General features: G+C 40.8%; 1 long non-coding RNA gene across 1 annotated transcript; it reads left to right on the forward strand.

Moving 5' to 3' along the window:
* Positions 1-14884: 14884 nt before the first annotated feature.
* On the forward strand, positions 14885-18017 carry LOC144373586 (uncharacterized). Its single transcript, XR_013433197.1, has 3 exons — positions 14885-15167; positions 15428-15694; positions 16259-18017. It is a non-coding gene; the product is annotated as an uncharacterized LOC144373586 (long non-coding RNA).
* The last annotated feature ends 421 nt before the right edge of the window (positions 18018-18438 follow it).

The following is an 18438-nucleotide window of genomic DNA, read 5'->3' on the forward strand; positions in this document are numbered from 1 at the left end:
AGTCATAAACTGACAGAGCTGGGACCTACTATCACATCCTTTGTAGCCAGCGACCTCCACCCCCCACACACACCAGAACAAAATGGGCAGAAAGGCAGGACAGAGTCCAGGCTTTCTTTGGCTATTGTTCTAGAGCCCAGGCAGTTTTCTGTGATTTTCCCCCAGGTTTAGGGCTGGTGTCCATGACCCACAGTGAGATGACCTGCAGCTGACAGGGGCCAGGATGAGGAACAGTGCTAGGAGTTCCAGCTCTGGGTTTAAAGACTGAAATCTTTTGACCCTTTCCTCTGGTGTCTTGCTATCCTTGCACACCAGCAGCAACACCTTTGGCACCTTATGCTTAGTTCCTGATGGTTGAGAACCCTGATCTTCTTAAGTGCCTGCCCATACGGGATCCTTCATATACTTTACTCCTGATAGGCCTACTTCAACTTCTGAATTGTATAATAATCCAGAAAAACCATTCAAAAGTAAGACTGTGTTGCAGTAAACTGTCTTTCTCTTAGACAGGTTTATACCTATTCATGGTGAAAGAAAAGTAATCACTGCACTCGGAGCAATCAAGGGATCTTTATTGCAGCAGTGTCTGATTGACTCGGAGAAAAAGAGGAGAGAGAGAGGGCCCAGCAGGAGAAGGTTTTTAATAGCTCTTTACTGTGCTAGCTTCCTTGTTGGTGTACAGTGATTGGGTCACACTGTAGTTGATAAGGGTGTCATCTTCTGCCTTCAAGCAGATTGGGCATGGGCTAGGTGTGGGTTTCAAATTAAAAAACAACAAGAGGAAGTAAAGGGAAAAGGTGCAAAATAATCATCCCAAAAGGAAGGGCTAATGAAGGGTGGGAACCAGACAGGTGAGCGCTGAGTGTTCAGCCTGCCCCACAGCTAAAATTTGTTCAGCCTGCTCTGCAACTAACAGTACTTCCTTATATGTGAAAGGCACTGGGTTTGACATTTAGCACCACATAATACTAAATAAGATAAAGGTATTGTGTCCATCTACAACTATAAAAACTTATTTTAAAAAATGTAAAACCACAGAATGGTGCTGTAATTTGGTGGCAGAGCACTTGCCTAGCATGTGCAAGGCACCGGTTTTCATACTTAGCATCACATAAAAATAAAATAATTTTAAAAAGTAAAACTATGAAAATGGTATTACCTAATATTTTCCATAAGGTTAGTCCACTATTCAAGTTTGTCTGAAACATGAATACTGTTCAGTCTTACTGTGTGCACATTCATCATAGCCCAGGAATGGAACTTACTTGAACGGGAAATTAGAACTCACTGAGAACACTGAGGACTGTCTTTATCCTGGCTCTCTGCCCACACCCAGCACTCCCATTTTCCTGTTTCCAGGTCTATTCTCTTCCTCTAAGTCCAAGATTCACTCCACTTAGCTGAACACTAGAATTCTTGTCTCTGTTAAAGTTAGGCAGAAAATCATTCAGTACTTGAAGCTACCAAACATGAATGGCAATACAAGAGTGGCACCCAGTCTGAAGCAAGGGATGGTGATCAGAAAAACATGGAAAGGACCAGACATTGAAGGGAGGTTTATAACCAATTATTTTAATTTCTGACTGTAAAATTGATTCATACTGATCACACACCATTTGAAAAGTAAGAATACATAAATAACAAAATTAACTTACATGTACATTAACAACCCAAAGATAATTAGTGTGAGTGACATTAGGAAGATAGCCATGTAGGAGTGCTTCAGCTTCATCCTGCCCCTCCCATAAAAATTCACCCCACAAATATCCACAGACAAGAGTGACCGGAGACAAACATTTAAATCCAGAAAAGCAAGGTTCAAGTGGTAAGAGAGACCATTTTTTTCCCAAGTTCTCCCTTCCCCAGCTGGAATGAAACCACACATGGCCCATCCCCCTACACACCAGGGTTTCTACAGTGGAAAATGTGAGGTGGAGGTGGACATTCAGCTTCACCACCATTCTGGAGCCCTTCACAAGAGGCAGGCCCCTGTCTCTCCCCACTAAAAACATTGAGAAACCTTTCAAAACTGGATCAACTGTAGCATCTATAAACAAAGACAGAAGAGAGAGAGAACTCACAGCAAAAGATGTGTAGATATTGGTGGATGCCCTATGCTCTGGCCCAGGGCACACTGCAAAATTCTGACCTGGCCGGGCAGTTGTGGCAATCCTGGTCATATAGTGGTAACTAGTGGTCCAACAGGTTCTTCAGAGAGACCAATCCAGATAGTCTGATGGGACTTTCTGAATAGGATGCCTCTTGGAAAACCTCACAGGACAAAGTTAACTAGGAAGAATGGAGTAAGTATACATACTTCAAGCTTTATAGTGTACATGACAAATATACACAATATTATCTGTCCATTTTTTAAAATAATAAAAATTTAAGTTTCAGCCAATTAAAAATAAAACAGAGGTCAGTATGGTGGCTCATGCCTGTAGCAGCTCAGGAGGCTGAGGCCCTAAGTAAGCAACTTACTGAGACCCTGTCTCTAAATAAAATATAAAAAGGGCTGGGGATGTGGCTCACTTGTTTAAGTGCCCCTGGGTTCAATCCTTGTTACCTCCCCAATATATATATATATATATATATATATATATATATATATTTTCACATTTCCCAATCAATTAAAATATAGCCCATAGGGCTAGAATTGTAGCTCAGTGGTAGAGCACTTTCCTTGCAAGTGTGAGGCACTGGGTTCAATCCTAGGACCACATAAAAACAAAGGCATTGAATCCATATACAACTAAAAATGTTTTTAAATACTTATTTTTTAGCTCTAGGTGGACACAATATCTTTATTTTATTTTTATGTGATGCTGAGGCTCGAACCCAGTGCCTCAAGCATGCCAGATGAGAGCCTACCACTTGAGCCACATCCTCAGCTCCCAAAAAAATTTTAAATAGAATAAAATATACCTATAGACTACATAAATTTATCTCTCATGCAAGCCTGCACCCTCTGGCCTTAGCCACACACTCAAGATAAAAAATTTTATGGGATTATTTGTTATCCTCCCAGGGAGTCTTAACTCAATTTCAACACATGGGAATCTATTCTCCACTGGAAATTTTGTTAATTTTAGGCTCACTATGAATACTGTCACATTCTTGTTGAGAAAAATTGGACCGCTTTGCATTCCTACCATAGTAACAATTTCACTTCCCTTGTCAACGCTGGGTCTTAACAATTACAAGTTTTTACAAAAAAGTTGCCCTCGATGAAATGATGCACTTTTAAATTGGATCAATTTGCACAGCATTTTATTCTAGGAAATTGTATACAGGTTTAAACATGTATGATTATTGCAATGTTCTCTTTTTGCTAAAGTAACTAATGGGAGACCATCTTCATCTTCATCAAAGAGCTGGCTGCATATAAATCTGATGGACAGTCCATAGATTGCCATGCAGAAGGAAAAATAAAAGTCCTTATAAAATGAGCTAGTCTGGGAGGATCTTTAAGATGTAATATTTTAAGATATATACTGAGAACAGCTGAACGTATATGGGCTCCATATTTGCTTTGAAAATAAACATTAATACTAGACACAGCTCACCTTTCCCTAACGAGAAGTGTTCCCAAACTCATTCCAAGTTTTCCTGTCTGATGTCAAAAAATAAATGTATTTGAAAAGCCACTAGTATTAGTTATCAACTCCCCTGATTCTGCAGTGTCCGACAATCAACCTAGTTTATTGTCAAATTAGAACAAGAACATGATCCCAGCTCAGAAGCTTAAAGGTGTCGCTTGCTTTGGTAGCAAAGAAAAGCAGAGTGTGCTGGACATGACTAAGCTGGGCCCACTTCTCTGCCCCCTAGCTTCCCTGGGCCAGGTCCCAGGATCTGAGTGGGCGCCTGCTCCTCACCCACCTCCCCACCAAGTACAGCAACAGCTGCCTGACAGGACGTTACCACTAGACAAAAAACTGCTGTGCTTTTTTAAACACACATGTAAGAAAAAAAAAGAAAGAAAAAACAGCACAACTTGTTTGGGACGAAAAGACTTGCAAAACATGTTTTTGATAAAATCATTTAAAAAATTTTTTTAGTTTATTTATTTTTATTTTGTTATATGTGACAGCAGAATGCATTACAATTCATACTACACATATAGAGCACTTTTTTCATATCTCTGGTTGTATGCAAAGTAGAATCACACCATTCGTGTCTTCATACATGTACTTAGAATGATGATGAAGTACATGAAGATGTATGAAGGCACGAATGGTGTGATTCTACTTTGATCAAACCATTTTTATGGAAAAGAAAAGGGCGGAGACTAGAAACGATGATGCAGAAATCAAGGGAAAGCAGCCTCACTCCCTTCAGTGAAAAGTCTCGGGCAAGAGGAAAAGAGAAATTTCAGTAAAGTACTAAAGCGGAGGCCTAGAAAGTCTCCAGGATGCACGCCCACCACAGTGCCTAGCCCGGCCCACACCCCCGCGCCTCCCCCGCACCCAGAAATTCCCAGCACCCCCTGCTCACCCTTACCAGCATGCACAAATTCCCTGCTCCCCGCTCCCCACTCCGTCCCGAACCCCGCTCCCCCCTGCTCCGGGTGGATCCCAGAGCCCCACTCCAGGGCCCCAGCCCCGCCCCCTGGCCCCAGCTCCGACCCCTGGCCCCAGCTCCTCGGGACTGCCCGGCACCCCTCTTCAAGCTGCGCCCACAGAAGGTCTGTGCTATGGGCCACCCGCCTAGCATCCAGCTTCCCGCCTCATCCTGACTCCTGCCTCCTGCCTCCAAACCGGTCTTAGCCCAATGTATAGAAGTCTCCACGCCCAGCTCCGCTCTCTGCCCCCGCGCCCGCGGATCTTTTAAAAAGCAGCCGGCACACACAGGCACCCCCTCGCGCTCCAGTGTAATCCACACATGGCTCTGGATACCCTCACCTGGCTGCTCTTTTCTGTCACCCTAGCTCTGCTTCTACTGCCCGAGTGTTTCTGGCCGGCGCGGACCGGTGAGTTCAACTGAAGAGGACTTGGACCAGGTGGGACTGAGCCTGCGGGGGCGGTGGAGGGGCCTGAGGAGGGGACCCAGGCTCAGTCCTGCCATCAGGTGTACATACGTGATGCCTGTCACATGACTTTCTGCCACCCCTTAAGTTTTATCTTGTCTGGTTCTCATCCTCAGGCCATTGAGAGGAGCTGGAAAGAAAAAAGTAAGGGCAGGAGATGGGAGGGGCAAGAGGAAAGGAGAATGCAAGCTGGCAATCCCTGGTGATGTCTCCCAGCCTTACCGCTGTCTCCCCAAAGCATGCCTGAGCCACAGCGACCAGGGCCAGGTGCACAGAGGCGTGACCCCACAAGATTAGGACAACAGATATCCCTAGGCCCGTCTCTGCTCTACAGACTCTCATCCCAAGGCTCTTCACCCTTGAACTTCCCACCACACTTTGCCTGGGGATCTCAGAACATGCGCCCACAGAGCCTCAACTGCCACCAGCCACAATCACTTTTCTGTGATTCAGTGAGCTACCACCCAGCTCACCTCCCTTCACAGCTTTTCTCATCTAGCCATGCCCCATCCAGGGCCTCCCTACCTTCCCATCCACCTAGGAGACCCTAACCTCCACCAGGACCACCTGGCACCATATACCCATGCCTGAGGACATACCCTGCAAACATCCCCACCTCACCCACAGATCCTAACACAAGAGGAGGGGGCCCCATTTTTCCAAGTATGACCTTGGTAATGGTATAGAGCTGGGGTCATCTAAGAAACAGATAGTGCAAAGACCTCTTCAAACCCCAATTCTTTTGATCAAGTCCTAAAGATTTCAGACATTTTGCCAGAATAACAAAAATGAGTTTATTGAAGAGATAGGAAAAGGAAAAGGCAGCACTCTCAAGGGAGAGAGTGGGTTCTCTCAGAGAGGAAAGAGACAACCTGCCTCTCCTGTGTTCCAGTTGTATTGGGGATCCCAGGAAAGTTTCCTGCCCAGGCCCATCTCTTGGCATATATATATATATATATATATATATATATATATATATATATATATATATATATATATATACACACACACACACACACACACACTTTAGGTGTAGTGGGACACAATACCTTTATTTTATTTATTTTTATGTGGTGCTGAGAATCGAACCCAGGGCTCTGCATATGCTAGGCAAGCACTCTACCTCTGAGTCACAACCCCAGCCCACCTCTTGACTTTTGACTGACATCAGGGTGACATCAGATTTCAAGTTAGCTTTGCCATGACAACTCTCTCTCCTTGGCCCATGCTGACTGGTTCTAAATGGAATTTTAATCATTTTTATAGGTTTTATGGTTAGAAGGAATTATCTTTATATTCCAAAATCTGTTCTGTGAAACACCCTTCACATAGCTCTCCCTTCAAAGTAACTTGGGTTCCTCTTATCAACATTATTTTCTGCCTAAATTTCTTCCAGATAACAGGTACTTTGCTGAGGAATGTGACATATCCTGTCCAGCAGAGTTAGATAAATTGCTTTTTAGCAAAGAAAGCATATGGGGGTCAGCACAGTGGGACATTTTATAATTATTATTAAATTATTCTCTTGACATCATGTTCCCACCATTGTCAACTGTCTAACAGCAAAGGTGCTATCTATACGTTTCTGTTGTGGGAGCATCTATAGACTCCTGACCTTGGATCCTAAGCCTATGTAGTCTACCTCTTGGGGAGCCAACATCTTATAGTGGTATAAAGTAGGCACAAGTTGCAGACAGTAAAGGCAGACAGTAAGCACTTTCAACTCTTCAGAACACACTATACCTGTCCCTATATCAAATACTCAATTCTGCTTTACTGTGAGAGGAACTAAAGACAACATGAAAATGGATGGGGCACTAGATTTGCCCACTGTCCTAGTCATCTGACCCTAGATAGAGTGTCTCCAATGTTGGTGCCCATTCCCAGGTTGTCTTCCCCAAATAGTTGCTGGTTGTCACCCAGCAAGCACTTTGGCCCTTACCAGTCATCATCAGTGACCTCCTAGACAATGTTGATGCCCTTCTTGCCAGGTTTTTCATTTTGTTTTATTTTTAATTGCTACATATAAACATAAAATTATATATATTAAAGGAGGTGCCATGTGAAGTTTTAATACTGTGTGAGATTTAAATCATGTTAAATGTGTCTGTTGCTACAAGCATTTATAATTTCTTTATGGTGAAAACTTTCAAAATCCTTTCTTTTAGCTACTTGAGATACACAGGACTTTGTTGTTGTCTATACTCACCCCACTGTGCCATAGCACACCAGAACTTCTTACTCCTACATAACTGTAACTGTAACTTAGGACCCCTCAGTCAACATTTTCCCAGCCCTCCTTTTTCAATTACCATATACAGCCTCTGGAACCATTCTCAATTCTCAACTTTTGGGATCAACTTTTTCGGATTCTATCTTCAAATGAGATCATATGGTACTAGTCTTCCTGTGCCTGACTTACTTCCTTAACATAATGATCTCTATTTCCATCAATTGTGTTGAAGATAACAGGATTTTGTCCATTTTATGGATGAATAGTTTTCCAGTGTGTGTTTTGTATCACATGGTCATTATCTGTTCATCAGTAGATTGTTTCTGTTCTTTGTCCTTTGTGAATAGTGCTACAATAAACATGGGAGTGCAGGTGTCTTTGGCCTTTGTGAATAGTGCTACAATAAACATGGGAGTGCAGGTGTCTTTGATAGACTATATTTATTTCCTTTGGCTAATACCCAGTAGAGGAATTCCTGGATCATATCCTGGTGTTATTTCTTAATTTTTGAGGACACTCCATACTGCTTTTCCTAGTGGCTCTATGAATTGACATTCCCACCAATAGTATATAAGGGTTCCAAGCCAGCACTTATTATCTTTTGTGTATTAATAATGACCATTCTTAGTGGAGGGAAATGATATCTCATTGTAGTTATGATCTGCATTTCAAAGACAATTTTTAGTACTGAGTACTTTTGCATATGCCTGTTGGCTATTTGTGTGTCTCTTCTGAGAAATGTCTGCTCAGATTTTTCTCCATTTTTTAATCAGGTTGTTGGGTTGTTATTTTTTTTAGTTCCTTATGTAGTCTGGATGTTAACCTCTCATCAGATGTGCCATTTACACACATCTTCTTCCATTCAGTACAGTGTCTCTTCACACTGAAAATTGTTTCCTTTGATGTGCAGAAGCTTTTTATCCTGGTCTAAGTCCAGGCCTTGTGTAATGGTATAGTGAGGATGCCTAAAAATCTGTTCCTCATAGAACTTTTGATAACAAGTACAAATGTTTTCAACAATCAGCTTTGTCAGGCCTCTGAAAATCAATCAAAACTTACACCAACGTGAGGAGAATTTATTCAAGAAAAATGGCCAAATTTCAATAAGAACAATGAGATTTATGGCATGTTAACATGACCCATTCCCATTCCCCACACCCATCTTGGAAGTGGCCTGGAAATGGAGCGAGTGCACAATGTTCTAGGAAAACTAGCATCCCAGCCCAGAAGGTGCACTCTGGCCTTGGTGCACTCTGGAGTTGCCCCATTCATAGGTCTCATCATTATTTGACTACACAGAACTCATTCTTGGCAAAAGTGGGCAAGGGGAATTCCTACAGCAACTTTGTCTTATATATATATATATATATATATATATATATATATATATATATATATATATATATATATATATATACTTGTAGATGGATATAATAATTTTAATTTAATTATTTATTTTTATGTGGTGCTGAGGATCAAACCCAGTGCTTCACATGTGCAAGGCAAGCATTTTACCACTGAGCCACAACCCCAACCCCTACCTTCTCGTTTAAAAGCAAACTAATTTTATACTTAAGGGACTCCATCTTCATGGCCTAATGCTGCGACCTGCACTGCAGTTAATTCAGGAAACCAGATGAGGGGCAATAGGGGATTAGAAAAGACAAATAGATGGTAGAGTGCTTGCATTGCATGCACAGGTCCTGGATTTCATACTTAGCACCATAAAAAAAAAGACAGACACAGAGGGAGAGAAAAAGCTTGGACCTGGTAGATATTACACTCTGGTGGAGTGCAGTGACCATGAGTCAGCTCAGCACATTTATTATATGTTTTATCATTAAAAGGGTTTTGTGAGAAAGTTTCTTTAAAGCAAGCAGAATCAAGATCATAGCTATAAGCAGCCCAATTATGATAATTAGCTTGCACCCATAACTTTCTACCCTTGAACAGCTGGCATCTGAACCTCAAGGTCAAGAACTGGATAACTCTGTGGCTAACAACCTCCTATTGAGCAGGGTGTCACCACAGCAACTGGGCTATCTCAATAGCACCTTCTCCCTGAGAGTTCCCAAGAGAGGCATCACCTCTGTCACAGGACAGTTCAAGACTCATACTTCAGTCACCACTCCCAACAACCAATGACTTTGTCACAGGAGAAGAAATTTCTGGAGAAGGGGTCTGAGGATTCCATGAAGCAGGCTGACTCAGCTCAGGACTAGCTGAGTCCTTGGCATATGCATCAGAGAAGAATTTCAGCATGAGCCAGACAAAGATATAGACTGGGCTTTATTTAGGAAAGTAGATACACATCCAAGGGAGAACGCAGCTGACTTGAGTGAGGAGCAGCCCTGACTTGGGCTGGGGGCCCAATATTTAGAGATGAGCTGTACTAGAAGCTGGAGTGGAGGTGGATCCAGGGTGGGGCTGCAAAATTTCTCCCAAGTTTTTCTGCACTTGTGTATTTCCCTCATTTTACAAGGGCACGGGCCAAGGTTTGCAACTGTGTCTTCTGCATCTCGGTGGCATGATTCTGCACTTCAGTGGCTTGAGGGTGTTTCCCTTAAGATTCCATATTTCTCTCTCTTTATCCTAAATCCCTAATACACATTGTTGATTAGGTTTCAACATATAAATTTGAGGACAACTCAAATATTCAGGCTATAATAATCCTTCTGCTGAATTGTCTCACCAAATAGATGAAGAAACTTGAATAAGGCACATAGCCCTTGTATTTGTCACTTGAATATTATCAGAGTAAAAACCAAAGGCCTAGGTATCTCTATAGTCAGGCCAACCATTCCCTACTCTGTCCCCTGCTCACTTAGTCCCTACCCCAGTGCTTACTCGCTGGTCTTCAGCATATTGCAGAATTCTCTAGCCTAAGAGCCTTTGCACTGCCATCCTTTCAGACTGGACTGTTCTTCCCTGAGGAATCTACTTGTGTCATTCTCACATCTAGTTCTCAGGTGACACACCCTTCTATGCCTCCCCCTTTTGAATCCTTTATTCATTTATTCTTTATTTAATTTTTAAAATTGTCATATAATATATATATATATATATATATATATATATATATATATATATATATATTTCCCCCTTTAACCATTTTGTTTGTAAAGGTATCTATTTAAAATTGTAATACCTCCACCTGCTGGAACAGTCCTGAACCTTCTCAACCTGAGTTTTTCCCCTCCCCTCATTCTGTGACCTATTTAAACACACTGTGCCAGATTTTGATTGCTACTGTAATAAATTACATATATATATTCTTTCATTGTTCTGAAGATGTAAACACCAAACTCTCACAGGGTTATAATCAATAATCATTTCTTTGTAAGGCTGTATTCCTTCAGAAAACTCTAAGAAAGAATATATTTCCTGGCCTTTTCCTGATTCTATTCTTTAAGTCTATTGATGTGATGAATTCCAAAATCCTAAATGGAACACTGGACATCTTTTTTGTTTTAAGTTTAGTTTTAATTTACACTTCTCTAATTGCTAGAGATGTTGTCATATAGTTTTTGACCATTTGGATTTCTTCTTCTGTGAAGTGCCTGTTCATTTCCTTTGCCCATTTATAGATTTTGTTTTTTAAGTTTTTTGAGTTCTTTGTATATCCTGGAATATGATCCTCTGAGGTACAAGTTGCAAATATTTTCTCCCATTCTATAAACTCTCTCTTCATGTTCTTAATTGTTGCCTTTGCTGAGAAAAGGCTTTTTAGTTTAATGCCATCCCATTTATTGATTCTTGATTTTATTTCTTGTGCTTTAGGAGTCTTCTTGAAGAATTTGGTTCCTAAGCTGACATGATGAGAGATGGGCCTATATTTTTTTCTACTAGGCACAGAGTCTCTGCTCTACTATCAAGGTCCTTGATCCACTTTGAGTTGCGTTTTGTGCAAAGTGAGAGATAGGGGGTCAATTTCATTCTGCTATGTATGGATTTCTAGTTTTCCCAGCACCATTTGTTGAAGAGGCTGTCTTTTCTCTAATTTATGTTCATGATGCCTCTATCTTGTATGAGATAACTGTATATATGTGGGTTTGTCTCTTCTATTTGTTTGTCTCTTCTATTCTGTTCTATATATTCCCTTCATACTGGACTGTTCTTCATAAATGTTTTTATGCCAATACCATGCTGTTTTCATTACTACAGCTTTGTAGTACAATACAAGGTCTGCTATTGTGATGCCTCCTGCTTCACATTTCTCACTAAGGATTGCTTTGGCTATTCTGGGCCTCTTATTTTTCCAACTGAACTTCATGACTGCTTCTTCTATATCTATGAAGAATGTCATTGGAATTTTAATAGGACTTGCATTAAATCTGTATAGGACTTTTGGTAGCATGGCTGTTTTGATAATATTAATTCTGCCTATCCAAGAACATGGAAGATTTTTTTTTCCATTTTCTAAGGTCGTCTTCAGTTTCTTTCTTTAGTATTCTATGGTTTTCATTGTGGAGGACTTTTACCTCTTTGTTAGATTGATTCCCAAGTTTTTGTTTGTTCTTTTTTTTAGGTTATTGTGAATGGAATAGTTTTCCTAAATTCTCTTTCAGCTGATTCATCATTGGTGTGTAGGAATGCAATTGATTTATGGGTGTTAATGTTAAACCCTCTTACTTTGCTGATTTCATTTATGACTTTTAGATGCTTTTTGGTGGAGTTTTGGGTCTTCTAAATGGAGAATCATGTCTTGGCAAATAGGAATAGTTTGAGCTCTTCTTTTCCTATTTATGTTCCTTTAATTGCTTTCTTTTGTCTAATTGCTTTGGCTAGGGTTTTAAGAACTATGTTAAATAGGAGTAAGAAAAAGAGGGCATCCCTGTATTGTTTCAGTTTTTAGAGTGAATGCTTTCATTTTTTCCCCATTTAGAATGATGTTGGCTTGGGTTTAGCATGGATAGTTTTTACAATGGTAAGCTATGTTCCGATTATCCCTATTTTTATCCTGTTTTGAGCACAAATGGATGCTGATTTTTGTCAAATGCTTTTTCTGCATGTACTCACAGAATCATATGATTCTAGTCTTTAGGTCTATTGAATTACATTTATTGATTTCCATCTGTTGAAAAAAACCTTGCAGCACTAGAATTAACCACATTTGATCATGATGCAGTATCTTTTTAATATGTTTTGATATGCTACTTGCAATTATTTTATTAAGAATTTTTGCATCTATGTTCATCAGGTATATTGATCTGAAAGTTTCTTCCCTTGAAGTGTCTTTGTCTGGTTTTGGTATCAAGATGATATTAGATTCATAGAATGAGTTTGGAAGGTCCCTCTTCTTTCTTACTTCATGAAATAATTTGGTGTAAGTTCTTCTTTGAAGTTCTGGTATATTTTGGCTGAGAGCCTATCTGGTCCTAGGCTTTTCTTTGTTGATAGCATTTTGATGGTGTCTTCAATATCATTGTTTGAAATTGGTACATTCAAATTTTTTATGCCCTCCTGATTCAATTTAGTAGATCATATGTATCTAGAGATTTAAGACAGAAACTTTTGACAAACTGGTAAACTGTTTCCTTAAAGAAACTTCCTCCAATACCAGAGATCTTGAATAGCCTCCAGATCAATCATCCAGAAACATCTCTCCACATAATTGAAGAACTTGGCTTCCATTTTGGGAAGAGAAGGACCCTTTTGTACTTTCTTTCATTTCTGTTTTTTTGCTTTGGCAGAAGTGGGTCTTTGGTTTTTCAGGAGTTTTTCCCTGTGTTCTGGAGGATTCTTGACCTCTTGATCTAGGTGTCAGTGGTTTTTCATCTTCCCTGTTCTTATGTCATTGTTGTGCATTTTTAGCTGGAGAGTCACAAAGAGGTTTCCTCACTAGTGCTTTTATTTAGTTTCTTCATCAACAAAATCATCATCTTTAGTAGCAACAAGTTTTACTGCTTTCTGTTGAACCTTACTACTGCTTCTAGGGTCCAACTGCTTTTCACATTCACTAAAGAGCTTGACATCCTTCTATGCTTCTGACCTGGGATCTTCCTCCACAGTGTGCATAGACCAGGGACCACACTTCATATCAAGACCATACATGGTATAATTTTCAAGTCTCCAAGGGAAATTATTTACTGCACAGACATTTTTCAAAACTGCCACCATTGCCTTACTGGGACTGCCTTCATAATCCATTGCCTTTGTTTCAGCAAGGTGCAGTTCATTCTTTGCACCACCCATCAAAAGACCATTCTTAAAAATTACTTGTGTTCATTTTCATCATTATCCACCTGAAAGTGATCATCTTTGTCAGCCTCTATTTCTCAACCAAAAAGGTAATTCTGGGGCTCTAGGGCTCGTGTCTGTATTGACTGAATCTCTCATTGTGGGGTATTGAATGCAAATGGATCTCAGTCTTTAAGAAGACGGGTTTGAAAGGTTAGAGGTAATGGGACAGAGGAGAGTGAGGTTGGGAAAAAATACAGACATGGGAAGAAAGCAGATAGCAAAAGAGGCAGGGAAAAGAGAAGAAGCAGTATGTAGAAGGAAGAAACTCATATAACCTCCAGCAAGCTCTGCTTCCCCTACAGAGACTGGGTATTCACAGTGAATTTTGTTTTTTAACATCTGCATTTCTAATTTTTAGAATTCTATTAATAAGTAATTCTGTTTTGCATCACCTGCTAAACATGCCTTAAACAACCTTTTTCTTCATTGAGTTTCAATAGACTGGTCCTTAGTCCTCCAATGGTAGGTTTGGGGCATGCCCACACCCTAGAGGCTAATTTTGCGCATTTCTCTGAGACTTATTCTCAATAGAAAGTCTCCAGTATATTCCAGTAGCTATCTTCTTTTGCTACTTATGCTGCTAGTAGAATCTTGGAAGACTGTGAGTCATAAGTGTTAGCAAGAACTGGTTAGGGGTTGGGTTTGTAGCTCAATGGTAGAGCACCTGCCTTGCATGTGTGAGGTACTGGGTTTGATCCTCAGCACTACATAAATAAATAAAATAAAGGTTTCGTGTCCATCTAAACTAAAAATAAAATAAAAAATAAAAAAGAACTGGTTGGGAACAGAGAGAAGAGATTGGGGCTCCATGCTGGGCACAGATAAGTGGATACCTCTTCTAAAGAATGGGGAAAGGGTGTGGTTTGGCTAGAGAGGTTCCCTGGAATCTGATGATCAGCTCATAGGGCACCAGCCTAGGACACCAGACTAGGTTCTGTGCTCCTGTGTGGCAGCTCCCTTCTGCTGCCATGTTCCTGTATCTACTCCATGATGATCTGCCTGAACACCAAGACCATGATGAATTGACCTGTGATCCCTGATGCCTCCTTTTTCTCTCTGTTGGAAATACTGACTGTTCAGCTAGGTTTTAAGTTTCAGGAGGACAGATACCATCTTGTATTTTTTGTAACCAAAAGTTAGTAGAGGTCACTGAAAGTGCTTTCAGATTTTCTCCTAGTAACACTGTGCCTGTGAGGGGTCCCTGATAGAACAAGAGCATCCTACAATCTCAGTTAAATGTGACACCAAAATAAGGATCTAGAAGATTAAGGGGGTCTAGGATAAAGAGTCCTCTATCTGCCAGCCTGGCCCTTCAGAGGGAGTCTGAGAGTCACAAAAGGATGGAAACTAATGGCCCTCTTCTCCCTGTCCTGAACCTCACATCCATATTTCTCTCACAGTTACCCACTCTCTTTGCCTCAACTTCACTGTCAAATCTCAGTCCAGACCTGGGGAGTCCTGGTGTGAAGTGCAGGGCTCAGTGGATAAGACTGCTTTCCTTCAGTATGACTGTGAGAGCAATAAGATCAAACCTTTAGGTCACCTGGGAAGGGAGGTGAATGCCACCAAAACATGGACACAATTGACCGAAATGCTGAGAGAACTGAGGCAAGATCTCAGGATGATCCTGCTTGACATGGACTTGGAAAAAAAATAAGACCATGGGTAAGTATGGAATGGGGTGAAGAGATAAAACAGGAGAGAGGAAGGGATGGAGTGTACATGTGGAGGAGGCTCTGGATGTATTTGTGTAAAAGAGATTAACATTGGCCCAGCCTTAGAGGGATGTGGGGCTTAATGGGCAAGAAAGGGCAAATCTGGAAGAAAAGAATAAAGGCCTCTAAATGTGCAGAGAAATGCTCAACTTATTGGGAGGTGATGAATCTATCAAGAGTGAAAGATGATAGTTTTGTTGTGTATTGCAGGTCATCTCACCCTGCAGGCCAAGATGTCTTGTCAGTTTGAAGGAAAAAATCACATTGGTTCATTCTGGAATTTCAGCATTGATGGACAGCCATCTCTCTACTTAAATGTGATGCACATGGAGTGGACAGTGATTAATCCTAGAGCCAGAGGGATCAAGGAGAAGTTGGAGAATGAGAAAGAACTGACAGAACGTTTAAGGAAGGTCTCCATGGGAGATTGCAATCAGTGGCTCGGGGAATTCTCAGAGCACTTGGAGGAAATGCCAGGTAGAGAGCTGAGTTACTATGAAACTCAGCAGGATGGGAAAGATGTGGGAATTCTCTTTAAAGGTCTGATGACTTCCCTGTGGGGTGTGAGCATGTGCATATAATGGAAAATTTGATGGGCTGAATGACTGACTTCTTCATCGGCTTCTTGACTGGACAATCAGTGATAGCCATGTGGATTTGTCACTAGCCTCCTTTCTCATCTCACCTCCCAAGGTCTCTTCTTTACAGAAGCCCCCATTGTCCATTAATCAATGATGCAGTCATTAATGGTCGGCCAACTAGTTCCCAGGTATATATATATATATATATTTCTGTAAACTTCCAGGCCTTCTCTTGTTACAACAAATTGGATGGACTTTTGCTGTCCCCTCCAGTTGTAATGTGAGCTGTATAAGGACATAGCACAACCTCTGTTCATCTCTGTAGCCCCAGGACCTGGTAGAATAATTGTCCCATGATGAGTCAGTATATATGAGTTGAATGCACTGTATGGGGAAAACAGGTGCTGAACAATGGATATTTTTAATTTTGACAGGGATTTTGCTCTTTTGTTTGTTTTAGCACCAACATCAACAGTCCCAGTTACCAGTGGGTCTCCACGTACCTCATCTGTTTCAGTGACCAGCTTAGGGATCATCATTGTCTTAATTTTAGTCGTCAGTCATCATCATCTTCATGCCCATCAAGTTGTATAGGAAATCAACAGACACCATGAAAGGTGAGGAATAGTCTGTCCTCTGGCCTTTGGGTGGTGCTGTCTCAGTCTGGTAGGGCCTTAGGACAGGTGTCCCACCAGTTTCACCCAAGCCCCTGGCCACTGATATCTCTCCACAGAAGTAATGCCCTTCCTTAGCCTTGAGCACTGCCCATTCCACAGTAGTGCTGGAATGACTGCTGCTGAGTAGAGGAGGCCACTGTAGGTAGCACAGCAGTGCAGTGAGAGGAGGGACACATAGGAGTCTCCTCCTGAGTGGGGCAGTGCCTCAGATCTGGAGAATCTGGTGGGTGTTGGCTCCAGATCTTTGGTTGAGGAGTTATTTGCTCTCTGGGAAAATATAACACAGGTTAATAGTTTTCCTTAATGTGTAGAAGCTGTTCCATAATCTACTATGTCTTCTGTGGACCATGGGAAGGCAACATCATCAGACCACCCTTGGTGGCAAGAAGTGTCCTTAGATGACTGTCTCTACTCTGCCACTCTTTCCAACAAACTTTCCTCCATTTGAGTGGAATTGGAAAGCCTGTACTCATTTTCCTTATTTATAGAGGAAGATGATTTAAAAGGATATTTATCTTGGTTTAATGAGGTTTATCTATGTATTCACACTTATTTTTGTATATAATTAAGTTACTGATGGACAGAAACCACAAGTCAACTCTGCTAACTCACTAGATATTATGACACAAATGATTAAGGCCATAGAGTGAAGTGACATGTGGATATATTAACATCTTGTTGTGACACCTGGCACAAAAGCTCTTAGCAACCTTCATTGCAACCCAGAGGAACAAGGCATGTTCTGTCCAAGAAAGATTGGATCTGAAGCCCTGGAGGTGGGCAGGAGGCTCTTTCAGATATTCTTTCCTTAAGGGCTCTGCCGCAGCCTTGGGGATAAGGGCTGCTCCCCAGACACATCATCTATGAATCTTTAGAGCTGTTTCCCTCTCAATAGATAATCACTGTTAGAATTAATAATTCCTCATACTAAACATTGCCTCTATAAGTTACTTTAGTTTTAGTTTCACAATTGGACCTAGAGTGACACCACTGCTCTCCAAATCATTATTCTGTATTATTTTGGCATGGCCAGTGAGTAACTCACCACACAAATGCCCCTTCCCAATGCATACTTCTCAGTCTTCTCTAAAACTACCAGTGAAGTTCCCAGTGACTGAATACGCTGAAGCAGAAGGATCACAAGTTCAAAACCAACCTCAGAAACTTTTTTTTTTAATGGCATCTTTTTTTTCTTATAATATTTTTGTTTTGTTTTAGTTATTTATTTTTAGTATTTTTATTTGCTCTTTTTAATTATACATGATAGTAGAACGTATTTTGACATATCATACATACATGGAGTATAACTTCCCATTGTTGCGGTTTTTACATGATGTGGAGTTACACTGTTCATGTATTTATATATGAACATAGGAAAGTTATGTCTGATTCATACTGTTTTTCCTTCTCCCACCCCCCTCTGTTTCCCCATTTACCTTTGTCTAATCCCGAGAACCTCCCCTTATTGTGAGTCAGCCTGCAGCCTCAGTAGCTTAGTGAGGCTAAGCAAGTTCGGAAGACTGTATCAAAAATAAATAAATTTCAAAACACTGGCAGTATAGCTCCGTGGTACTGTGCCTTTGGATTCAGTTTCCAATATCAAAAATTTCTATTTCTTAATAAAAAGTAAAATTGTATAAGTAAATATTACCTAATATTTTCAAAAGATTAGTCTACCATTCATGTCAGTATGAAACACATGAGATCATCTGAACAGGTAAATGTTGTTGCCCCTGTACACCCAACATAGGAAGCCTATTTAAGAGCTGGAGGAGCACACTTGTTTCCTCTTGGAGTTCTCACAATTTGTCTTGAAAACTGGTTCAAGAATCTTTTACAAAAAATTATATTTTCCAAGTCTCATAACAAGAAGACTTAGGTAGTCCTTCTAGAACTCTCCTCTAAACCAGCACTTCTCAACTACAGATGATTTTGTCCATCAGTGGAACATTTGGCACTTTCT

This window comes from Ictidomys tridecemlineatus, unplaced genomic scaffold (assembly GCF_052094955.1).
Source record: "Ictidomys tridecemlineatus isolate mIctTri1 unplaced genomic scaffold, mIctTri1.hap1 Scaffold_44, whole genome shotgun sequence".
NCBI classification, from domain to species: Eukaryota; Metazoa; Chordata; class Mammalia; order Rodentia; family Sciuridae; genus Ictidomys; species Ictidomys tridecemlineatus.